General features: G+C 43.0%; 1 protein-coding gene across 4 annotated transcripts in view; it reads left to right on the top strand.

Annotated features, from left to right (window-relative positions):
- Positions 1-26,218, top strand: part of ALG12 (ALG12 alpha-1,6-mannosyltransferase) — a 586,752-nt gene that overhangs the window by 65,395 nt on the left and 495,139 nt on the right. For 3 of the 4 annotated variants that reach the window (XM_069629251.1, XM_069629252.1, XM_069629253.1), the window contains one exon: positions 13,411-13,470. The exons of the other annotated variant lie outside the window; for it this stretch is intronic. The gene's annotated coding sequence lies outside the window, so the exon portion shown is untranslated. The remainder of the gene's footprint in view (positions 1-13,410; positions 13,471-26,218) is intronic. 4 annotated transcript variants of the gene reach the window in all.

Raw genomic sequence — 26,218 nt, 5'->3', positions numbered from 1 at the left:
TGCAGGATGCACAAGTAAGTGCATTGTGCAGAATATTGCAAGTAGTCTAGGATATTGCCCAATATGAGTAGCAATGGGAAGGAGGATGGCATGTCAGATTCATGTCGAGCTTGCATTAAGGGGTGTAGTGCCCCTTTGGCAGGATATACACTTCAGTGCATCATGTAGGAAGAGCATGTGCCCTGGGAGACCTGGAGGGGAGTTGCGGTCGGAACAACCGCGCAGTTGGGGGCGGAAGCATGGCCACATGGCGTTGGAATGTCTGTTAGGTGTATAGTGCACGTGTGGTAAGAGGTGCAGCTAGATATATGGTGCTACAAGGGTGCGCTAATACCTGTCTGACTGAATCAGTTGATTTGTAAGTGTGGATGACTCAAAAGTACACAGGTGTTTCTTCATTGAGTCCTTTTTCCCTCTCTAGTGTGTGTAGGCGGTGTATTCATCTTGCTTCCTTATTGATAAGACTCCTTTGGTGGTTATATGCATTTTTTACTATATCAATAAACCACCACTTAAATGCATTAGGGGAGTGTTGCAGCTCCAAAAAATGTGAGACTAGTGGTGCTGCATGATTCCTGCATCGAATTCTAGATCTGTGCTTGTTTATTCTGATGTCTATCGGTCTTGTGGTCTGTCCAACATATTGCAGCCCACATGGACATTCTATGCAATATATAACATTGCTGGTCTTACAATTGGACATGAACTGTAGTTCCCAACTTTTATTGTCGATCTGAAAATTGAGCGTTTTTAGTGGTAAATTTGCACGCTCTGCAGTTTCCACATGGGAAGTGTCCCACAATGGCGCGTAAGTCCCAACTGCTGATGTTTGACCTTGTCTGCTTTATTTTAGAGTGCACTAGGTGGTCTTTGAGGTTTTTGGATCGCTTGAAGGCGAACAGTGGTGCCTGTGTATTTGGCAGACAAGTAGAGATCATTGGCCAATATTTTAATAAGGTTTTCTTGATTGCAAAGGAGTTGGTGCTATAGGTAGTAACACAGGTGATCCTGTCCTGTGTTTTGTTCTTGTCTTTTGACTCTAGTAAGGTCTCCCTTGGTGTCTATCTCGTTCTCTTGAGAGCATGGGTCTCCAATTTCTTGGGGTATCCTCAGTCTCTTAGGTCGGAGCTCAATATGTTGCCATAAAGTAGTAGTCTGCTATGGAAGCGCAGTTCCGTCTGTCTAAGAAATTGACTGTATGGTAGATTTTCTTTAAGGGAACTGGGGTGGAAGCTAGAGAAGTGCAAAGTGGTGTTGCGATCCATCAGTATCTTGTACAATGTACACGCCATGTGCCCAGGTTTTGCTTTAATAGTCAGGTCCAGGAAATTGATACGGTGTTTGTCACATTCCATCGTGAATTGTATCAATGGGTGGAAGTCATTGATATACTTAAGGAAATCACACAAAGTTGTTTGGTTTCCTTCCCATATGAAGATGACATCATCAATATATCTGTGCCATTTCTTGATCTGTGGTTTATATTGATTGTTGTCTGTCAAGATGTGTTCCTTCCACCGCTGCCGAAAATTGTGTTGCCAGGCTTGGTGCAAATGCTGCACCCATGGCTGTTCCCTGAATTTGTAAATAGAACTGGCCTGCAAACTGAAAAAAGTTCTTTCTTAGAGCAATGCTCATGAGTTCAACAATAAATTCCACTGGTACTCTTTGTTGTGTGCTCCGGTGAGTCAGAAAGTCTTGTTCTATGTCTATTACTTCTTTCTGTGGTATATTTGTGTATAAGGTCTTAATGTCCATGGTTACTAGCAAGTTTGTATCTACATCAAAGCTCTGGCCTTCCAATATTTTAATTGTAGCCGTAATGTCTTTGAGATAAATTGCTGTCCCCTTGCTGATGGGCTGTAGAAATAGATCCACAAATTTACAGAGAGGTTCCAGGAGGGACCCACATCCAGATACAATAGGTCTGACTGCTGGTCTGTTGGGGTCTTTACGTATTTTGGGGAGTGCGAAGAAGGATGCGATTCTCAGTTGTGAATAGTTCGGGTATTCCAGTTCCTCCTTCGTAATCCATCCTCTAATCGCTCCAAATTGTGTGGTTTCACGTTTTTCTTCTCTGATTTCCACCGATGGATCCTTTTGCAATGGTTTATGGCTCTCTGCATCACCCAGCAGATCCAAAACCATCCTATTGTATTGTGACTGGGGAAAGACAACTATGCTGCCCCCTTTATCTCCTTGTTCAATAAATAGCCTGGGGTCCGACATGAGTTCCAGTGCACCTTTTTCGCTGTTGGACAGGTTATTCGTAGAGTTCTGATTGGTGGATTTCAATCTTTCTAGGTCCCCAAGGACACACTTTTCGAACAGGAGTATTTCTTTGGCTACTTGATTGTCAAGAGGCATAAATATGGAAGGGGCGTATCTTGTCGGGTTTCAGGATCATCTTGCTCTGCAAAGAAATGCTTCAGTCTAAGTTTCCAAAAAATCTTTTTGACTTCTATTTCTGTATTGCAACAATCTGTCTGGTTGGTGGGGACAAATGAAAGTCCCTTCTCTTGCAGTTTTCGTTGCATGGGTGAAACGTTGATGTCGGAGAGGTTGGAAACTGGGATTGCCCTATCCTCAAGCCTACCCTGCGTGTGTACAGTTGTTCTGTCTATTGGTTGTGATCTCTCCGGCATTGTCTCTGTCACCGCCTGCCTCCCCATGGCTGGAAATCCTGGTTGAAAAAATCTGCCGGGTACCCTCTGGGCTGGCCTCTGCCTAGAAAAGGCCTTTGTTCTTTGAACTTGTTGATATCCGTAGCCATATGGGTCGTCTCTGGCTGAATGTCTACTAGTGTCTGAAAAAGTTCCTCTCCTGTTTGGTATTTGTTGTGATCGATCTGTGTTTCTTTGTTCCAGGAACTCAGCACTTAAATATGGGTAAATTCCTTTTCTGTTCTGAATTCCTGTATGTCTTAAGTTTTTTTGTTTTCTTGGTCAACGTGGCTGATCTGAAATCATCAAATATTTTTTCTATTTCCCTGATTTTTATCAGCACGAGTTTCAATTTTTATCAGTTGAATCAAATCCCATTCCAGACACCATATGGAAGGAACTCATGGTGGCAACAGTAAAGACGGACACAAACGATCACAGTTCAACGGTGTTTATCAAACTGTATAAATGGGTGAGAAAAATGCCTAACCTAAATCTAAGATGGGAGCAAGCTACAACAATCAAATAATAAAGCAGTTCTAGTGGCGTCTTGTCAAAATAAAAGGGCCTATACTAAAAAAAATATTGCCGATCCTTATCACTAAAGTATAAAACAGTGTGGATTAGTGTTCACAAGAGTGTTCACAAAAAGGATAGGTCGGGATGTAATGGCTGGGCTCTCCCTTCCCCACATTTTCTAGCATGGGACAAAGGCGGGACTCACAAGCACAGCACACTCCTGGGTTTTCTCCTGTACAAGGTTACAGTTCCGTTCAACAATGCCCCGACCTTCTGTGTCCAAGACTACTTCAAGTAAAGTATCTTACTTCAGATGGCCTGATACATCGTAAACGATTAAAAAACAGTTCCTTCTAATTCTCTTCTTGTCAGGTGATTACTCTTCACCAGTGGATGCCCCTCAGCCGGGTTCCGATCTGTTTCTCAAAATTAGTCCCCTCAGTCGGGCTCAGATCAACCAAGAGCACGTTGGACATCCCTCATTCGGGTTCACGTTTTGTTCCCACAGTGCAGTTCACTTAGCTTTCTCACAATCTTTTCTCTTGACATCCCTCAGTCGGGTTCACTACAGCCTTTCATGTATACTCTCTTCATTTGCAAAATTCAAGAGTCTCGATATCTTTTTAAACCATCACGTCATTTAGTTAACTCCCCCCTCATCTGGGCTCAGACCTTCCCTTAGCTTATCCAGTCCCAGTCAGGATTTCTTTTTAGGCCCGAGTTAGGTTTTCTTTCATCCCCTAATCAGGCTTTCTCACAGTCCCCATTCAGACTTTCTCTCAGCCCCCAGTCAGGCTTCAAACAGTTCATATGGCGTACCCCTCAGCCGGGTGCATATGCCACGTTCACAATTCTTTATTCTTTACCAACGTGTCAAGGACTTTTGAGTGTACAATGGATTTGGCTGGACCCTTGTATGGCCACCTTGACACCTTCCGTCGGCCTCTCAATATATTTTCAGTTTTACATTTCTTTCTTGCTGCCATTGCAACCTTAACTTAACAGTTTGGTTTTTATCAGGTTCCCTCCCGACTCAATAGCTGTGCTAAACTCGTTGGCGTTTATTATGCCGCTAGCGTCAAGGATGGTACCACATTGGTTACCTTGTCTTCCCGCCCTGGCTATCATTGCGGGAGGGTCCCATGTACCGCTGACATCAGTCACACCATTTGCCAGCTGCGATTACCGGTCGTATGTTTCTTTGTTTAGAGATTTTGCGGGTCTGGGTTGAAAAGGGCAAGGACAATTCCTTCTTTGACATCCTTTCAGGTCGTGATGCCTTTCTCCTCTGTTTGAACTGCTGTCCTTGAATCGCTGCTTTCTCGTACGTTCCGCCTTGTTCAAAGTGTGCTCTCATGCTCCAGATTTTATCCCTATGGAGGAAGGGAAAGGGCAGTCGGGTATGTGGAATTAGTGGCCATTGCCCGACTCTGCCTGACCCTTTAGTTGGGACATGTCAGGTATACAGCTCTGGTGTTAGTCAGTTGTCTTTCAGGGTAATCAGTCTGTGGTAAAGTGCTTGTGTTAAGAAGATGGGGTTGAGGTGTTAAGTATCCTACGGAGTAGGATGGGGATAAGGTGTTAACAAAAAGGGGCTACTGCGTCTCACCCGTCGGTGTCCCACTTCCACTCCCCAAGGACCCCCATCCATGTGTTCCTCCCGCACTGGTCCGCCCCCAGGCACTGGATCCAATAGCGATGTCCGTGTCCTGTCCACCTGGATGAGATACTGGGGACTAGTAAGTGAGACACCTTTTAGGTTTCCCACACTTCCCTCTGCCTGCCTCTAGCATGTCTTTCACCTTTCACTTTATCACACAATGTTCATAGGTTATTCTTTTTCAGGTGACTCACGGATCACCCCGGACCTCCCTAAGCCAGGCTCAGATCCCTTCAACACAATTAGTCCCCCTCAGCCAGGCTCGCACCAATGTCAATTTTACATCAACTATCGAAGACTTTCGAATGTGCATGGGGTTTGGCTTGACCCGTTGCAGGGCAAGTTAGATTTCACAATTCTATTTCTTTTAACGTTTGCACACTTTCGGTTAGATACCTAACAGAGACTTTCGAATGAGCACCCACGTGAGGCCGGACCACTCTCTCTATTGTATTGTATCTTAGTTTCAAAGTTCATTCACTCATCTGCTGTTTCAATAATCTTCTTTATACAATGTTGCTGCTTGCAACCTCGGTTTTCACACAGACTGATCTGGTATCAGTCTCCCCAACTCACCAGCTGTGCTGTCTTCACTGGTGCTGCTTTGTTGTAGGAGTCGAGGACACTACCACAGCAGAAAAACTTTCTCCCCGCCTTGGCTATCGACGCAGGAGAGCCCTAGGTATCTTCGACACATAAGACCTGGAATTAAAGCTGAAGAATCCTGCATTAAGTTTCCTATTCTTGAAGGCTCATGAAAGATGCTGTCTTTTGGTGAAAAGGTCAAGGGCACTTGCTTCTTTACAATCCTCTTCGGTCTTGATGTCTTCCACATTGTATCAAACTGCTTCCTTGTGTGCTTTGCTTTGCTCAGAGTGTGCTTTCGTGCTCTGCTTTTTATCCATGTGGGGAAGTGTGATTGAAGTTGGGTGTGTGTAATGATCAGTAATTGCCTGACCCTGCCTGACCTTTGTATTGGGACATGTCAGGTATACGGCTCGGGTGTTAGTCCATTTTCGCTCACAGTGAGTTGTCCGTGGGAAAGTTTTAATGTCGGTAAAGGGGCGGGGGTTGAATCCCTAAGTATTCTACTTGGTTACTTGGTAGGATGGGGTAAAGGTGTTACAGGTAAGGGGATACCGCGTCTCACCATCCGGTGTCCCACTTCCACTCCCCAAAGACCCCTCATCACAGTGATCCTCCCAACTGGCCCAACCCCAGGAACTGGATCCAAAAGCAATGGCCATGTCCTGGCCACCTTTGATGACAGATCCCCCGGACTAGCGGGTGAGACACCTTCAGGTTTCTCACACTGGATACCAGCCTCCTGGTGTCCCCACTGGAGGCCACTTCTTGCAAGCATTTATCTGTGTCTGGTTCTCGAGGGAATGATGGCCATCGCCGGCAAACTGCTGCCCTTACTATGTAATACTGTAGTGTCTTGATGGGACTGTCACCTAGCTTTGCTGTAAACGCCTCTGCATTCACAAACCGCCCTTCTGGGTACACGTCTCATAGGGCCATGCACTTGTCAATATCCCATGACCTTCGGGTGTCTAGGTCAAATGTTGGAGGGGAGACCCGGGCAGTTAAAAAAGGGAATTGCACCGCAATACAATACAGGGCGGCCACCCCTAGTCTTAAACAACCTCGACCATGCGTTCACTGTTGCGTGGACTGGATCGAAGGTACAGGAATCAGCGTGACAGTGGCAGAGCATGACCGATCTCAGATTCGTCAGTGCTGCACTGTAGGTTTTCCAAAGCTCAAATCGGGCCGGGGATGAGGTATACCATACCCAGCATGTTGCGCCTATACTACAATATAATATAACTCAAGGTCAGGTGCCGCAAGGCCTCCCTGGCTATATGGTTCCACTAACACCTCCCAGCTCATCCAGGCCACCCCTTTCCCCTACACATAGTCTATAGCCAGAGGTCCCAGCTTAGTAAAAAATAATCTTCCGGGCTATATCGGGATTGTGCTGAAGAAATGCAATAATTTAGGGAGTACCACCATCTTGAGCAAGGAACGCCTCCCATACAATGACATTGGCGACCGGGCCCAAAGTTGTAGTTTAGGAGCTAAAGCGTCAAGATAAACTTTGTGATTGTCGACATAGGGATCGGTGCAAGCAAAATACCACCACTTCCAGGTATTTAAATCTGTTAGGAACCCACTTGAACCCTATCAAACCAGCAGGTTCTGGCGTGTTATCTGTCAGCAGGAACAGCTCTGACTTGGCTTCATTTATCTTCTAGCCAGAATAGTAAGTGAATTTACAGACCTCCTCCAATATTGGTACCATATTCCGCTCCGGATCCCAGATATATAGTAGGGTATCATCAGCATATAGCAATATGATTTGTGGCAGACCTGCTATTTGGATATATGATATGGCATCTATAACGCGCCTATACACAAGTGTTTCAAGGCGCAATGAGGCAAGGGAGGGGGAACAGAGGGAGGACAAACAGTGATCCTACTAGGCCAGGTATCATTCAGATTGTGCAAGGGATGGGCGATGGGCGAAGGGGGAAAGTGCAGGGGGAGGGCAAGGGACAGTGCAGTACATGGGAATAGAATAATAACAATAAGTAAAAGTAATAGCCAGCAGGTGGCAAGAGCTGGTAGTGGGATTGTATGGATGCAGAAACAGTCTCCAAGTGCAGGGGTTGCCAGGCAGGCAGTGCAGGTGTGTGTGACTAGCGGGGGAGGGACCTGGATCCCTCTGACTATGGCGTTCACGCATCAGTCATGCAAATGGTTCTATCATTAATGCCGAAAGGCCGCTGACCGTCTGCCATTAGTGCAGACCTTAGCCTAGTGGTCAGTATACAGAAGCTGTACACAGCCGATAAAGTATTCACCCAAGCCCATGTGGCACAGGACCTCAAACAAAAATGTCCACCACATGCAGTCTAAGACCTTTTACGCATCCAGGGAAGCAGCAACTGCCCTGGCCCGCAGGTTGATCTGTGATAAAATGCCGAACAGCCTCCGAAGATTTAGCGGGGTTGAAGGATCCAGAATAAATCGCAACTTGTCCGGACAAACTAGCGTCGGCATGTGCAGTAGCAGCCGGGTGGCCAAAACATTCGCAAATATCTTTGCATTTGTGTTGATCAATGACGATGGCCTATACAAGGTCATGTCCTGTTTCGGTCTGTTCGGCTTCAACAGTACTGTTATGATCGCCTCAGACAGAGTTCGTGGAAGCCTGTCCGATTCCTCCCATAGCTTCAACAGTCTTGGTGCAAGTGTCGACCCAAGTTCTTAATACAATTTAATGCTCAGGCCATCGGAACCTGGGGCCTTCCCAGAGAGAGGCTAATGCCGTTATTGCGTCTGCCACCTCCTCCACCGTACCTGGCGAATCTAGGGCAGCATGTGCCTCTGCAGATAGACCATGGAGAGCAATGTCCTCGATCGATTAATTTCATCCTCCGAACCCCTGTCTATGTTCGTATATAGGGTCTCATAGTAGTCTCGAAATTCCGCATTAATACCCGTGTCCGTAGTCGGCACATTCCCCGACCTTAACTTCATCCCAGCGATATGCTGTATTCCCTTCTCGCCCCGAACCACACTGGGCAGGAAACATCCTGGCCTGTCAGCTTCTCTGTATCTGCACGCCTGAGACGGTCTCGCCATGCATCAGACCTCTTTATCCACCAGATCCCGGAATTTCAATAAGTTTCCCTTGATGCGACCCAACAGTTCCCTATCATTTGTGGTGTCATGCTCATTCTCCAGTTGCCTCAAGCTTACTTCAACTTCATGCATGTCACAATGAACCTCCCTTAATACACCGATGGTCATGGACATAATTTCTCCCCTCATCTATACCTTAAAGGCCTCCCACAGTGTGCATAGCGGAGTACAGATCCTTCATTCCTCCCAAAGAAACCCTCAGTTTTGTTCAGCAATGAAAGCCTCAATTCATTGTCCTATATCATTGAAGGGGCCATCCTCCACAACGGTCGAGGCACTGCAGACTCTCTCACATTAACGTAATCTCAAGTGGTAAATGATCCAAAATGATCCTTGGGTGGATCCCACAATCCAGCACCCGTGTCGCCATGTACTGGATAGTAGCCAATGGTCTATCCTGGACTGCACGTCACGGACTGCCGAGTAATAAGTATAACCGGACACCCCTGGATTAGTCCCTCCAGACGTCTACCAACTGTATCTCAGTCATAAGATGGGTGGCCATGCGTGTTGCCACGGTCAGACTTCACTGTGTGGTTCTGGATCAGTCCAATATGCTATCCAAGACCATGTAGAAGTCCCCTCCCCATATTATTGGGGCAGCTATCCCTTTCAAAAGTATCTCGCCTAGGTCCCCATAGAAATCGGGGTCATCTATATTTGGCACATATGTGTTAATCAATACCACCATTGTGCCCAGCAGCCTCCCCACACAATCACATAGCAATCCTGCGGGTCAATTGCCCTTTTTTCCTCCTGAAAGTGCAGTGCCCAGTTTATTAAAGTCAGCACACCCCTGATTTGTGTCAAGTAGTCTGTGTAGTATCGTTGATCTCCCCCTTTGGGTGCAAACTCCCTGTTCAGCGCCCCTCGGACATGCGTTTCCTGAAGCATTACTATTCTGGGCCGTTGACGGTCCAGATATGCGAGAATCTTCCTCGCCTTAATGGGATTGTTGATAACCCGGACATTCCAGGTAATTCATACATTTTCACCTGTGTCTGTCGGTGGAACTTGTTATTTACACTTGCCATCCCACCAATAACTGCAGGTCATACCATTTGCGTTTAACTAGCAACACATCTGCTAAAGTTTGGAGCATAGCTCCCCTCTTTCTCCAACCTCCCTCCCCCCATCGCAAGCCCACACTCGCAATCCTGGTGTGCAATACACCAACCTCAATCAAGCCCTCCCCACTCAACACTCCCACCCCCTGCCCTGATAACAACCACCCTTCCTTCTCTCCCTCATCATCACCCCCAACCTGATAATGTAGTCCCATAACACTCATGGAATACTCCTGGGGTGCGCTGCAAGCAGCAAAAACCTAAACATGACAGCCATGTGGCACCCACCCGGCGTTACTGAAACATTAGATTTGAGTGCCATCTAAATATCACTACAGGTCTCCCAGATCATCCGGCCCACTCCCTCTCCTGGACCCAGGGATGTGGTTGCGGTTGTTATTACGCTCTGGTGGCGGAAGTGGGATAGATGCCTCCACATAGTGTGAGAAGGGTATTCTCCCAAGTAATCCTCTAGAATCCTTTTTTGAGGTGGCCAGGAAAGGGCTGCTGCTCTCAGATCCCAACCCTGGGTGTGGGCGAGGGAGGATCACCTGGGTAGGGGAGCCCGGGGTTGTGCTTGGGGAAATACCCCAAGTGAGACGCGGTATTATACCAAAGAAGAAGGTGAGGAGGACGGAGTCCCTGAGGCTTTTATTGGCTGTACCACATATTCCACCCTTCCTCTCATCACATCTCTCTTGCCCAAATTGAAAAACCCCTCCATATATAACAAATTCCTTAGGATCCCAAACCCTGTTGCATTCAGAAATGACATCTCCCAGAATCAGTATTTTTCTGTGTCCTACCCGAATACTCCCAGTCATTCTCCTTCCTGTCCCTCTTATTATTTCCTGCACTCCCAATCTGCTCAGACAAAACACTACCATTCTCACAACCCCCATGTTCATTTCATGATAATAATCCCGTCATTCCCATTTGTTTCACAAACCCTACCAATCTCATCCTTCTGAATTTACCAAACTCCCTAGGACGAAGAATATAATTCCTCATGACACCCCCCTTTTTCCAGCACAAACACTTCTCACCCTGTGGAAAACAGGCTACCCCTAGAGCCGTTTACCCGACATGTCCCAATACAAGGGTGAGGCAAAGTCAAGTAATTTGCCAGAATCACACACATCCCACTGCCCTTTCCCTTCCCTACAGGGATAAAAGGTAGAGCAAGAGAGCACAATACGAGCAAGGCAGACCGCACGATGAGACAGCTATCCAAGCATGGCAGTTCAAGGGGAGGAGAAAGGCAGCAAGATCCGAGGGGGTGACCAGGAGACGGGCAACCTTGCCCTTTCAAAATTAGACTCGCGAAGCGTCCCTGAAAGGAATCGTAAAACCGCGAACAATAGCCAACGTGTGTTGCAGCAGATGTCAACGGTAAACTGAGCATCTGTTATCGTGGTACCGTGCTTGACTCCAGTGGTAAGAAAGCCAAGCAGTTCATCACAGCAGTTGAGTCGAGGGGAGAGCCGATAAGAAACCGAACTGTGCTGAATGAAAGCCGCAAAGTAGAAACTTAAGAGAAGAATCAAAGAAATTTTTATATAAAGAGAAAACCAGATGAAGAAGGGTCTGGCACCACGGGTACCCACTCAAGAGACTGTGGTTGATCCCGCGTTTGTTGAAACTACTGATACCAGGAAGCTTTGGTAGAGCCACAAGGACAAGTTCCAAGTTGTCATAAAGGGGTCTAGCAAAACCCCCTGTACAGTTGAAAATCTTTGACCTGCAGGAAATCTGAGGGAGATGAATCCTGAATAGTGAGAAAGAGAAACAGCTATGTAGTTGGCAAGAGTGAACCCGACAGAGGGATGACACACAGTGTGTTGTTTAAAAAGACATTAAGACTTGTGAATGCAACAAGTGAGTGTTTTATGAATAAGCCATAGTGAACCCGATGGAGGGAGGCTGTCGTTCAAGAGAGGTCTGAGTTCGAAAGAGGGGGGATCAGGGGGTGAAAAGCTAACACCCACAGACACATGAACGTAACAGGTCAAGTTATGTAAAGTAGCCATAGTGAACCCGACGGAGGGAGGCTAAGATTCGAGAGGGGTCTGCACCCGGAAGAGGGGGACCCAGGGGTGAAGATTCATTGCCCTAAGTGACATAAGAAAATAACATTTGTTTATTAGTATCCTAAGCCCTCAGAAACAAGATATTGAACCATTGAAGGCCCTGATATCACTAGAAACATTTGGTGGATTTAAGCCCGGAAGAAGATGTGAAAGTAGGCTAAGCAATATAGTTCACCTACATCTGAGAAATGGCTAAGCAATACGTTCTCCCAGAGGTGAGAAAAGGCTAAGCCATACAATTCACCTAGATGTGAGAGTAGACTAAGCAACACAGTTCACCTAGATTTGAGAAATGGCTAAGCAACACAATTTGACTAGATGTAAGAGTAGACTAAGAACTATGGTGTGAGAAATTGATAAACATTACAAATAGCCTAGGTGTGGGAAGCTAACACATATGGGCTCCGAAAGGTGAGGTTGTCATATGACTGTGGGTGCATGCATTTGATTGTAGGCTTATGGGTCGTGAGGTAAGAGATAAGAGTACTAAGAGAGGTGGGTCAGTTTGCTGGATTGCAGTGATTGCTGCCCCCCTGTTCACATCACACTTACTTTTTTTCACTCCAAGCAGGTGGACGGCTGCAGGCCTCCTGCTTCCCCGGCTGACACGGTGGACATGATCTGGAGCTGCTTCTGAGCTGCTTTTTTGCCAATTGCTAATGAGATGATAGGCTGGAAGTGTTGGGAAAATATTGGTATAGACATTTTATTGTCACATGTTCAATTATGTTTCCATTTACAATTTTTTTAAATATTTTACTTTGAGCTTGGATATATACATAATTTTGGTATACACACAAAGATCATTATAATGTGAGCCTTTATGAAAAGTTAATAGCAGTACCTGCACTATGCTTATTGTTCACCTCAGAAGACATACCCTTCCAGTAACCAAACTGTGAGCCCTACTAAGATGCACAGAAACTGGCATATAGTGTATTAAAAATCTGTTTTATAAATAATATATTTTTCTATTGACCATTGTTATGAATATATCAATTGAATAAAGGATCAAGCTTCATTATTGACAATTATTATGAAATCAACAGAAAGATCACTTCCATTTCAAGTAATATTTTTTCAATTCTAATTGTGTCTACATGTATACTATTGATGTCTATGGTTTAACTTTTAACACATTGATCCTTATTTGTCTGACTATAATTTGAATGTTGAATCTTATGACGATACTTATTCTTATTTTAATTTTTATTGATAAAATTCTCTTCAAACATTACGATTGTAAAAAATGAATTTTATATACAGGAGGATGCCTGTACTTTGGTAACATAATCTCCTTCAATTGCAACCAGTCAGGCGGAGGAGGTATGACGCGTGATGCTTTATTGAATGATCTTAATTTACATTGGAACTATATTATCTTGTACATTTTATAATTTTGAAAAACAATCAAATTATCTTGGATTTTGGAAATAATTGAAAGTTTTACATTTTCAGAAATTGTGAATGCATGTACTCATCAATGTAGCAATATCATTTACCTTCCAACGTGCAACATTAACAGTAATCCATTCCTAAACGTCTGATGGTATATCAATGACATTGATTCTTTCATTCCATTCTCCAAATGCTCAATGCATGTATTTATATACTGTTGCTGTACAAGTGCAAAAAAAATTAACATTATAATGCTACATATTTTTGGTGCAAACAGTGTATTCATTTTTTTTTTAAAGGATCAGAATAATTGAGCTACTCTATCGCCAATTCCATGTGACACCAGTGAAGTTCAACAGGTACATTTAAAGTTGAATTATTGTTAACATTTTTAGTTAGTTATAATGGTTGGATTTCTCTTTATTTGAAAAAGGTGTTTCTTTTTCAATATATTTACCTGTTCCTTGGTGTTTGCATCACTTTTCGAAATGTGTCAAGGATACAAGGTCACTTATCAAGAAGTAATCTTTGATATCGAACAAGTTAACATTAGATTTGCTCATTGTTATGCCATGTTTATTGCATGTGTTTTTATGTACAAGGAGTCTACTTCTGAAGCGGCAGAGAGTGAAACGACACAAGGACCACAGGTATACAAATAATTGTGAGAGTCATCATTTGCCATACATTTGACTTTTAATGTTCCCTTCATTGTGTAAACACGTTATGAAAATGAAATAGTCTACTTGTAATTGTATTTAAGTTTCTTAAAACTGAACATACTTATTGTGATAGTTCTGTTGGACATGGGAAATGAAAAAGGAACATCAAGATTGACTGTATAAAAACGCACTCGGAAAACCAGGGTAAAAACGATCCATACTTTTACATTTTTTTTCAAAGTAGTTATTTGCCAGTTTTCTTTGTTAGTATTCGATTAAAAGGTTGATATTCCTATGTTTTGTGAGTGTGGCAAAACAAATGCTGGTTTTATTAATCTATTAGAGGCCTAGGAAGAACAGGAAGACTCGGACCACACCCCTAACAAATGATTTTGCTTGCCAAACCAATGTCACTTGGGAGCAACTGATATTTGAGGGTGCAAATTGCTCATCCTAATGTTCGGAATCGGGATGCCGATGTGCAGTGGCCGGAATTTGAACTGAAGATCACCAGCGAGTCATGGAAAGTAAGGATTGATCATTGTTACAGCACACAACATCCAACATAACTGACAAATAACACAGAAGATGCTTCATCATTACTTGCTGATCCTCTCCCCCAATCCATGCCTTCGAAACAATTTCTGTCAAAGAAAGACATAATCTTCCCAGTTTACCCAATACATTCTGAAAATGGCAAAATATCCCAGATTGAAATCACTGAGGCTTCTTCGGAATTGTTCAACAACAATGTGCATAGCCCTGACTACACCAGGGGTATTGCGCAGGACTTATCCACAACTATATAGCAGGGTGATTGCCTATTAAGGGAACCACAACACATTGTTTTTGACAGTTGCCTGCTACAGATCATACACATGATTAAATGCAACTATGGCATATGTGGGAAGATTTGTGGGGGGCCATTGGTGAAGTTTACTATAGCAATCAAAGGCCCTGACCTGAAAATCAAAGGAAGCTGTTTGCACGACCATTAGTTATTCGTGGTGCGAGCAACCCATTCTTGGAAAAGTACCAGCTGGAAATGTACTTTGTTCTTGTGCTCTGTTATTCAGTGGTTCAACATTTATTAAGATATCAAGTCAGGGAGCACAGCTGTGGAGGTTGCCATGGCGACATTGGAAGCCTCTGTATACACGTAGTCCTGTAGCCGGATGGATGGCTTCCAATGGGAAGATCTGCCCTCCCGGACACGTGATGCGCAGCACGTTACACAACCCAGGAAATATGTATGCCTTCGCCGACAAAGTGGCGCTTCTGATTAAAGCATTTCCGTGACTGTCTTCCTTGTTTCTGCCAGATTCTTCCTGCTGACCCGATTTACTGTTTTCCGGATTCGTCTTTTGCTTCATCCCGCTTTGACTCTGATGTAATCCCGACCCGGAGTACCCAACGGACTGCTTTTGTCACACGTCTTGCTTCATGCTGCCTGATCAACGCTGACTTCTGTTTTGTCTGTGGATTGATTCGCTTGCCGCTTTGCCTCATTTCTGCCCGCACATTGCCAATAAGCCTCTGTTCTTTGGATTCCCATGCTGCTGTTTTCCTTCTCGCACTTCGTTAGAGATGCTCTGCTGAACTTCACATCCGCACCAAGTTCTCAGAATATTTCTGTGCTCACTATTGTTCACTGTTGTGCACGGACTGGAGACACTTGCTGTACTGCACCACCCCGTAGGCTCAGGCATCCTCGTGCCTTCGGGACAGGTCCCCACTAACCAACCCCGTTCCTTTTACATACGCTTACCTTGGATTGTTTTGGGATATTCCTATTTCCAGTCGCTTCTCGCCTGTTCACACCTGGTAAGACTTTCATTTATTATCCCTTTCCTTCTACCAAACCACCATGTGTCTTTCTCACTTATACTCCTGTATCCCTGGATATCCTTGGTCGTATTGGGAACACAAGGGACCCCTGCTGCAGCATACCTTGCTCGACTGGGAGCAACGCACTTGCCCTAGAGGTTAGCTCATTTCTACCATCTCTACCAATTGGAAAGGGACCTTTTGTCAGTATTACTAACCACGCTGTCTTTTATATTACAGCTGGTGGTTTTCGAGTGGCATGTTCCCGTATCTTCCAATTGATTAATTCCTCTGGTTGTATACTTTACTAATCAGTGGGGTACATTGATAGGAAGAACTCTTCCTCTACTTGCGAAGTTGTCCCGTCATACTTCTGGCAGCTGGACGCTCACAGACTTCTCCAGGTATTGACAACCACTAAGACAGTGAGTCACAACCTTGAGCTCATTGCTATAACTGCATACTACAAATATCGGAGACAGTTCTGGTTCCCTGCTATTGGTTAGGCACAGAATCTCAAACAGATAACCATAGACCATGCTCTTGCAGGCAAAAGGGTCAGGCTTGCTGGGGATAGACAGTGTGACAGTCCTTGATTTTCGTCGAAGTACTGCACTTACCACTTCCAGCACATGGATACCCAAACACTAGTTTGGTCATGGTGCAAGTGTTTCAATGGACAGCCTCGGTTGCCATGGAGAAATATGGTGTCATTAACCCTATTGAGCTTCTACAATCAAGAGATTGCAAACAGAATTGATAGCCATTGACGGACATTTGGGAATAGCAAAGGTCATACGAGAGCAAGTTCCAGCACATAAAACATCAATTTGATGGATGGCACATCATCAAATCAAATATATTTTAAAAAAAGCTTCTGTTAATAAAAAGGGGCCAGAAGACCTTTCAAAATGGTCACAGTCCATCAGCAACCATTTATGGTGGTGTTAAGAAACATGTGAGGGTTCCGTCTAGATTCTGGTTGACAAGTGGCGTTCAGTTCTCCATCATAGTTCAAACACACTCATGGGAGGATAATGAGCATTTTCACAAGTGTGTGCTTGGACCTTTTGAATGAAGAGCACAATCATAAGAAAAAAGTGGTTGGTGCAAGGCTTCCCTCCTCACATTGCCCTACAAACGATTATGTGCGACAAAACACTTACCAGAGATTTGAAGGGCCTACCTGAATTTTGCCACACTGGTGATTTGAAGGCTTCTCATAATATGTGCTTAGGAGTACAAGCCTAAAAGGTTACACTTCAGCATAGACGTTGTGGAGGCCAGAACAAGGCTGGCTGTACTTGCTCACAATTAGCACATTGGTTGGAAACCATGGTTTCGGAGGTGCTTTTGGTATGCTTTGTTAGACCATGGCATTTACAAAAAGAATAAAGTAATGAGTTGCAAGGCAATATTCGAGGAGATGGAATTTGACTTTGTGAAATATCTGACTTTGACTGTGAGGACCATGCAAATGCACGGACTGACACCAGATTATGTTTACAGGGGGCAGTCTATGCCACAGAACATTGCTAATGTGGTTTGTCCTCAAAAAGCTGTTATTGTTGAAAAGTTGACTTCTAGATAGAGGTGTGGACTTTAAAATGTCTCTCTATTAAAGTTTAAATCATTAGTTTGAAAAAAATTGAAAGTATTTTACATTTTTTTTTATTATACATATTTAAAAGAAATATCAGTTAGGTTTTTCCGTAAAAGAAATGTGAGTCTATTATTCTTATTAAATGTGAATTTGTATGAATTTTAGCATATTTTCTTCTCAAATAGTACTTTTTTCTATTATACAAATAAATATTAATGGAAAAAATGTTGTTTCTGTACTTATTGGTCACACTCATTACCAAGTATATTAATTGTTGAAATAAAACCTACATATGGGTTATTTTTTTAATTTTAAGATAATGGCATGTAGGTGCCAAGGACAGCACTGATGCATTCGAATCATTAGTCAAAGAGATGACAGATGTGTCTTTAAATTGTTATTTGTTTTTCATAATGCATGTTTAAAGAATCGTAGAAGATGTATTTCCCACCTTTAAATATATATACATACATATGTAAATCTTATAAAACATGCACAAGGGAGAACTTTAAACATTTGGCCCATAGGGCTAATAAAATACTTTGGAAGATGGTGCGGTGTCAATAAATGGAAAATCCAGCCTCCACATCCTCCATAACAATTACACTCAATAAGAAACTCTACACCACGCACACATTACGAAGTAAATAACAGACCGAACAAGGACAGCCAGAAATAGAAGCATTGGTTATGGCATTGCCAGTAATTGTGGGTATGTGTCTGTGCTTGGACAATGCAGAGCAAAGAGGCTCAGGGTACTTTGCTTTTATCATGCAACAAACATGCACTTGATTGTAAAGTATGCCGCCGATTGAAGTACGTGGACGCAGAGTTAACTGTGAGTAGAGTATACAAAGGACCAGTTTAATGTAGAGGAATCAAGCGGGACCTATGATGCTTATTTATATTTTCAATGAAGGTGCATAGTGTGGGTCTGTTTGTGGGTGTTTGTATTTTGTTTTTGTCAGACCGTGGTGATGTGTTGGGAGTAAAATTGTAAATGTGCAAAGTAGATCTGTTCATGTGATTAGGTATTTTATTATTTTTATTTATGATGTTCAAAATGTACCTTTTTTTGGTCACATAACACTGTTATGGACAAGACATTAAACATAATGCTTTGGTAGTTGCTCAGAATTTGTTGGTAATGTTGAAATGAATTGAATTTGGAAAAGTAATTATTTGTTTACTGCATTACATGGAACTCTGGAGCTGTATTATAGGATGAACTTCTGCTTTGAATCTGCTTATTTTTCACTACATTGATCAAGAGGAGGAATACAAATTGAAATTTGTTTTGCTGGAATGTAACATTAATATATTCCATTTTTTCTATACGAATGATAAAGTAACATGGATGGGTCATATTGAAGATTATATTACATTATTTTTGTAATTAAGTCACCATTGAGCAATACATTTTTTTTTAAAAAGCATTGCTGAAGCTATCTTAAAGGGCAACTTCACTCAAAAATTGTATTGTCCCAAAAGATAGTCAATAATCAAAAATATATGTATAAAACACACTTTTAAAGAAAGTTCCTATGTCAAATTTTGAGCAAATGAGGCTGAAAGGTTTTACATGGGGCCATCCATTTTGTGATATGAAGCCAGTGTTTACAATTGCCTCACTTTCATTTTGTGTTTTCTGTGCTCCCCAAGCCCAAGGAAGCACAGAAAACGTAAAATGATAGACAGAGCAATTATAAATACTTTGCCAGCTGCCAGCAGAGTTTTCATAATTGATGCAGCTTTCTTTTCTAGTTTCCTGAGCACGGGAAACTGAAAAATAAAGTTGTAGCAATTATGAATAGGATGCCGGCGAAATATTCATAATTGCCTGGACTTGCCTAAAACAAAAGACGCAGCAATTATAAATACATTGCTGTGGTTTTCTTTTTAAGTTTCCCTGGCTCCCCTGGCTCCAGGGAGCCTGGTAGACTTGAAACAAAAGCCACTGCAATTATAAATACAACAAAGTTGTATTTATAATTACGGTGTGACTTAAAAAGAAAACCACGGCTATCTTAAATTATAAAAACATTGTATTTATAATTGCTGGTACTTTCACTTTGAGTCTCGGGGGAGCCCGGGAGACATGAAAAGAAAGCCACAGCAATCATAAATACAACGTGGTTGTATTTATAGTTGTACTGTTTTTTCTTTTTACGTAAAAAAAAAAAAGCACTTAACAGAAGCAGACAGCAGGAGGGATCCTGACTGCATTCTCTCCACTCCGGCTATAATGAAGCAAAAGCTGGCAGTAATAAGCCAAAGCTACCATTAGGTGGCTTTTGCTTCATTATTGCTGTGAGGGCAGAGCTTAACAGAAGCATAAAAAAATATTTTTAATATACGTTTCTGATTATGGTCCATCTTTTGAAACAATAACATTTTTCAGTGAAATTCCCTTTTAAAGAATGAAAGACAAAACCAACCAAAAGATGAGTAGACTGTGACTTCATTGGTAAGTCGGTGTAGTTAGAACATGATGAGGATTGAAAGAGACCAATAGCATATGTCACACAATGGTGCCGATATTACCCAAAAGGTTTGATACTGGGTGCAATAACTATACAACTGGGGCATATGCTCTTCTGCATCCTTATTAGTCAATGTGTATGCCCATGTGTGGTGTTGCCGACCAGGTGCACCAGAAAGATTGCTGAAATCATTGCATCTTCTCAGTAGCATTCAAAGACATTGGAGCATTATAGACTGACTCTTCCCTCGCTCTACTTCAATATATGACAACAACAGCTTCTTCTTTTGGCTATATATAATGATCTCCATCCCTCTATATCCATCCATCTCTTTTTCTTCATCTCTATGCATCTCTATCTCACTGTATCCAGCTCTCTGTCTGTCCATGCCAAGCTGTCATCGCATTTCTGTATATGACCATTTCCATCAAGCTCTATCATTCTGTCTGTCTAAATCTCTAGTAATCTTCCATATGCACATGAATCTCATCTACCTAAATGCATCTATGGCTCTGCATCTCCATGCATCCATACCTCTCCCTCTATCAATCTCTCTATCTACATTCATCTCTATGCCCACAAGAATATTCATAGTCCTCTATATATTTGCTCTTACTGTGTATATATCCATCTCTTTATGTTTTTGAATGACTGTAGGTCTATTTCCAGCACCCTCAATGCATCTCTCATATCTACTGTGAGACAGGCATGGTATCAAGAGAGACACAGACTCAAAGGTGTTCGTTTTTAAAACCTTTATTTAGGAAGCTTCCTGGGTTGGTGTAATGCTTGACTGTCCCTAACTCTAAAGGGATAGTTCCCTTAACTGATGTTTGTAATGGCTGTTGCTGTCTAATAGTCCAAAATAAAGGTCCACCTGTGTATAAACCTATGCTTGCCCTCACTCTTTACAAAAAAGTGATAGGAAGTTTTTTACAAAGGAAAACTAGTAGTTCAACAAAATGTGGGAAGCCAAAGTTGATTTCAGGTGGTCTTCTCAGCAGATGTAGTTTGGTCAGTGTCACAAAAATGAGTTCAATCAACAGGGCGGTTCGTAAGACTTTCTCCACAGGGCCCTTGCAGTGATTTCAAATACCTTCAGTGTCTTGGGGTTCCCTTCCCCAAGCTTCAACGTATTCAAGTTTCAAACACCATAAAAGAAATGGAACGCAGTTCTTTTTGAAGCCTCTCTGGGTTCCCTTTCCCTCTCGATGCTGAAGTCTCTCTGGGTTCCCTTCCCCTCCCCAGATTTCAGTCCTTTCAACACTATAAAGAAAACCAATAAGTCTCCAAGTTGGTTATGGCCTCTTAGGGTTCGCTTCCCCAAGTTCAGGCCCCTTCCAGCTCTCTAAGACAAAGTCAGTTTTAGCAGGATGCACTTGACCTTTCCTCAATAAGCCTCTTGGGGTTCACCTCACCAAGCTCAAGCCCCTTCCAGCTTTCATCATAAAGTCAGTCTTATCAGGATGCACTCTGCTTTCTTTGGAAGGCCTCTTGGGGGTTCCCTTCCCCAAGCTTAGACCGCTTTTAGTTTAAAATAAAATGAAACCTATCACAATTCCTTTTCAAGATGTGCTTTGTTGTCTTGTGTAGGCCACTCAGGGTTCCCTTCCCCAAGCCCAGGCCTCTTCCAGCTTTCAACACAACACAAAACAAAATATATCGAAGTTCCTTTTTGGTTTCTCCGGGTGCACTTCCCCCCCATGCTTAGGCCCCTCTAGTTCCAAACACAAGTTAAGCTGGTCAGGATGTAGCTTTTCCTTACATACAGCTTTTCTTACACACAATCCTTGCACGGAGTAGAATCGGACGCTTTTGAAAACTCCAGGCTCTTCGCTTTTCCTAAGCGCAACCTCTCTGATCCTTTCCCCCTCTCTTTATTTCTTACCATTACTTTCCTTTGTACTTTTTATCTTCAGGTGCCTCCTGCACCACTTTCATATCTTCCTTTCCCTTTGTCATGCAAACTTGCATTGTCTTTTATTCCTTTCACTTTGTTGTGCCTCTTGTACGCCCCCTCCTTCTGTCATGCACACTTGCACTGTCTTTCTCCTATCGTTCCCCTTGCACACTACTTTACTCTTCCGTGCACACCTGCACTTGTTTCCTTCTTTCTGGGTTGCTTACACCCTTTCCTTTTGTTCTGTACTTCACTTTTGCTTCTGCGCTGTTAATGTACTTTTTCTTTTCTTCTGTGCCACTAGCACGCACTCTCCTTTCTTACTTTCTGTTTCGTAAAACTATCTTTCTTGCTTTCTGCTTCTTGCCGTTTTACAAATCTTGCTTTTTCCTCCCTTTCCGTTCCAGCCACAAGCTCAGGGGTTTCTTTCTCTCTCATGCGAGACTCGCTGAGTAGCATAGCGCTGGCGAGCGGTCGCACCAGGATGCATTGGGTCAAGGTCAGGGTCTCGCCACCTGACCCTCAGGCACATTTGGGCCTGGCACAAGGCCAAAGGGAACATGCAATTGCACGGACACTGCCAGCAGGGTACCAGCTGCCTCACTCCGGCTCTCAAGGGACACGGCACCCCAGCCACGCTGCAACCCTTCGCAAACACTGGGCCAGCGTCGCAGCACGCCGCTCTCCGGATCCTTCTTCCTGCAGCTCCCAGCTTTGTGGCTTCTCTGGTCCAAAATGCCTCTTCAGCTCGCTCATCCATCTGTGTAAGACCACACCTTGGTAAGTGGAGTCAGGTGTAAATTGTCACAATTAAATGCCTGACTCTCTTAGTGGACCACAACATTTTCCTGGACTAGCCTTGGGTTTCAATTGTGCCCATTTTGTTTGGGCCATTCGATGTTGCATTGTACACTCCCCACTGCATATTTCTCAGGGCTTCCCTTGCCTTTCTCCTCCCCACATGGGTGTTTGCCTTCAATCCATGTTGGTCCTTTTTTAATGTTCAGCGCAGCCTCGAGTGCATAGGACCGTCATTTCATTCTTATGCGCATGTGTGGCTTCCGCATGTTAACGTTGTTTGATTGCGCTGTTCGGAGGTCACGCGAGAATTGTGCTGTGTTTATAGCTAGCCTGACGGCACACTGCAGCCATGCATGCTTGTCTGTAGACTTGTGTGCTATCTTAGTGGATCATACTGGACAGTGATTAGCTCTCCCAAACCCTGTGTTTTTCAAACCTTTCTGGTGTGTGCAGTCAATTTGACCACAAGGGGTCCCGCTGAGCAGTTTACAAGTCAGTTCGTTCATTAATTTAGTGCATGCCTCCTGGCACGCATGGTGAGCACCACTTTATTTATTTTTTTAATGGTTTGTAGTGGGTTTGATTGGCTGCCAATCCAGTTGGCACTCATGTCCTCCTGGCTGTTCAATTCTTTTTGTTTCTTTTCTCACCTTATTTAGTTTTTCTGCTTCCTGACATTCATTGGGTGCTGAACCCAGCAACTAACAGATGCGGGCACAGGCTTTGCCTGTCTCTCCATGTCTTTTCATGCTTTTGGATGAAGTAGGCAATTTGCTGTCATTTATGTCTATGTTTGAGTTCACTCCATTCATTAGCTGTAGTCCCTTTGGGCTCTTTGGTATATGTGCATGTGTTGATATTATTATAATGCCACTTTTTAGTGTTCTTGTTTCAATTTGCTGCACTTCTCGCTGGGGAGCATGATGGTCCAATTAAGCTGCTGGGTCTGTAACTACTCCCAGCCGTGTTGTTTTTCACATCAGGTGGGGTGAAGGGTGTTCTGTCCATAGTGCACACTCAGGTTTTGACCCGTATGAATTGATTATCTTGTTGCAGGGTTGCATACATTCTGTTTAGCACCCTGAGCCATTGTAAAGGCCCTGTAATAATGCCTGGCCCATATTTTGTGTAAGTATTACGTTTGCTAGGTTAGCAATATTCCAGCATCATTTTTGGCCATACGTGGATTTGTATATTTTATATATATATTTCTTTAGGTTTTGTCAAACTTTCTTTCCCGACGTTGAAATCCATCTGCTAATGTCGAAACCGGTCGGTGTATATAGAAGTAGCCGGAAGACAACACTACTACTCTGATGCTATTTTTTTGTCTCCTATTGACTACACTTTTGTTCAAATTAGACAAAAAAATAGAACTTTGGACTTTTGTGTTCGTGCAATCTTGCCACTTCTCTTGCCCATTGTTGTGTTTGGCTGACTGGTTTAGCCTTCCATGTATGTTGTGGATGTTATAGGTAGATAGTTTTACACCAGTTTCCTAAGTGTCTTTATGTGTGTTTTTCTTTTACTGTATGTATTGATGATGTAATACTGATGATCATGAATTGAGACAAATTAAATGTTGTTTTGTTTGATGTACTTATTTATTGTTCTAGATATACTTTTTCAGATTTCTATATTTCATTTCCTAACATCTAGAATACTGGGAACCCTCTTTTTCTGTTTTACTGACTCTATTAGTGGGACAACTCGAGTTCTTTCTATGGTAGGTTTCCCTTATTTTCCCCATTTTATTCCTATGGGTAATTTTTGCTGATCTTAATTGTCTCCTCCTCGTCTCAGTATTTGTTGGAAATGGAGAGGGGTGATGGTATGAGTTTGAAAATGCCCCCTTGAGGTTGAGGTTTAGGTTGAGGGAAAGAGATTAGAGGTATAATGAGATTTAGATTGAGTTCTAATTATCTTATCAAGATATTGACGGGGAGTAAAATGAAAATCTCCTAGTTCGTTCTTACCCTAAGAAGAAAGTTGTCCCCTTCTTCATGTCTGCCGATGGCTTATGTGTATAGTATTGAAGAAGGAAAGACACTGTTGGGGTCAAGAATTGTAAAAGGGTGTGTGCTCTATAGCCATCCAGGATTTTTTATCTTCCCTTTTCATGAGGGAAGGTGGATGGGTAAAATAGGACTTGGGTGACAATATCCCATGAACAACGAGGGTGGGTAGGATGGATTGGGGCAAGGAACAGGGGGATAGCATGTCTTGCCTTGAGATGTCATCCCTAAAGACTCCATGCCCAGGTGATCCTCCCTCGCTGGTCCGCCCCCAGGGTTGGGATGCAAGTGTGATGGCCATTCCCTGGCTACCTGATCAATGGATCCCTGGGGACTACTTGTTAGACCACCCTCCGGTTTTTCACACTACCGAGTTGTCTATGTATACATCTAAAGATCTATATACATCTCGATCAATGCATTTCTCTATGCCTATCCATATCGCTCTTCATGTTACTCTATGTATCTCTTTTATCTACATCAATCTTCATAGCCATCCCTGTCTATATACCTTCATAAATTGCAAAGTAGGCATGTCTCTATGGCTCTATCTATTTCTCCATACAAATGTGACTGTATATCTCTTTTCATACAATTCAATCCATCCATTGATCGCTCTATAATATATCCATCTACATTTATTAATCTTCCTGTGTGCATCACTATATATAACTCTATCCATCTGTCTCTATGCATATCTCTATATACATATGTATCCATCCATCCATCTCTCTTTATGCATCTGTCTAGATCTCTATACATATCTCTCTGGATGTATGCATATATTGTTCAAACTCTGTGTTACTCAGTAACGTGGCTGCTCCCTAAACCTGTCGCCCCTACCCTCTGTCTGTCTGTCTGTATGTATGTATGTATGCCTGTCTGTCTGAAGTATTGTCTTTCACAATGTGTAATGTGTATCCTGCTAAATTATGCCAAGTTAAGCCTCAAATGCCCCAATAATGCCTTTTTATGGTTGGTAGAGTCCCCATATGTAGGGTAAAGCCTCAAATGTCTGAACTCCAATGACCCAACACTGCCAAGACCCAGAGCACAAACCCTATACCTCACATCCTGCCCCCAAAACCACTCGGTGTACAAACTCCCTACCCAACATCCAGCCCCCATTACCAAGATTGCAATCCCCATACCTGTAATCCTGCCCCTTCATTACCCAGAACGTTCCATACCTGGCATCATGCCCCCTACTACCCAGAACATAAAGTCATATCTGGCATCCTGCATTCTCGCCATCCAGATCACAAGCCCTATACCTGGCATCCTTTCCATGGGTGCAGGCATTTTTTCTTCCATTCAGGTCTATTTCACTTTGCTATCTTCCTCATAGGAGGATGGGCTTGCATGTGAACACCTACTTTGAGATTTTTTTTTTTTTTCATGAACCCTAGACGCGCATAATCAAATTTCAATACCTCACACACTTAATGGTGATGTACATGATAGTAATATGAACTAACATACTTGTGGAAGATATTTCTACCACAACTTCCAGCTTGAAAACAAATATGAATGTTATTTTTACATTACAGAACATCGAGAAGTTCGCCAATCATATTATTGACATTTGTTGTTATTAAAAAAATGAATGAACCTTATCTTCCCCTGAAGAATGTTTCAAAACAAGTAGAGAACAGAAACGTGTTGGGCAGTTGGACAGCAACTATTTTGCAGTTGCAGTGTTCACTATTTTTAGAGCTTCAAATTCTATAGATATTTTTCATTGAGCTTTTCATGGATGTTGTAGTTTTGTGTTTTTTCATTTATGGTACATGTGGGATTCACGTGAATTGTAGTT

This window comes from Ambystoma mexicanum, chromosome 12 (genome assembly GCF_040938575.1).
Source record: "Ambystoma mexicanum isolate Mex_15411 chromosome 12, UKY_AmexF1_1, whole genome shotgun sequence".
Lineage (NCBI taxonomy): Eukaryota > Metazoa > Chordata > Amphibia > Caudata > Ambystomatidae > Ambystoma > Ambystoma mexicanum.
Note: the sequence above shows the minus strand (reverse complement) of the source record. Positions and strands in the feature narration are given on the sequence as shown.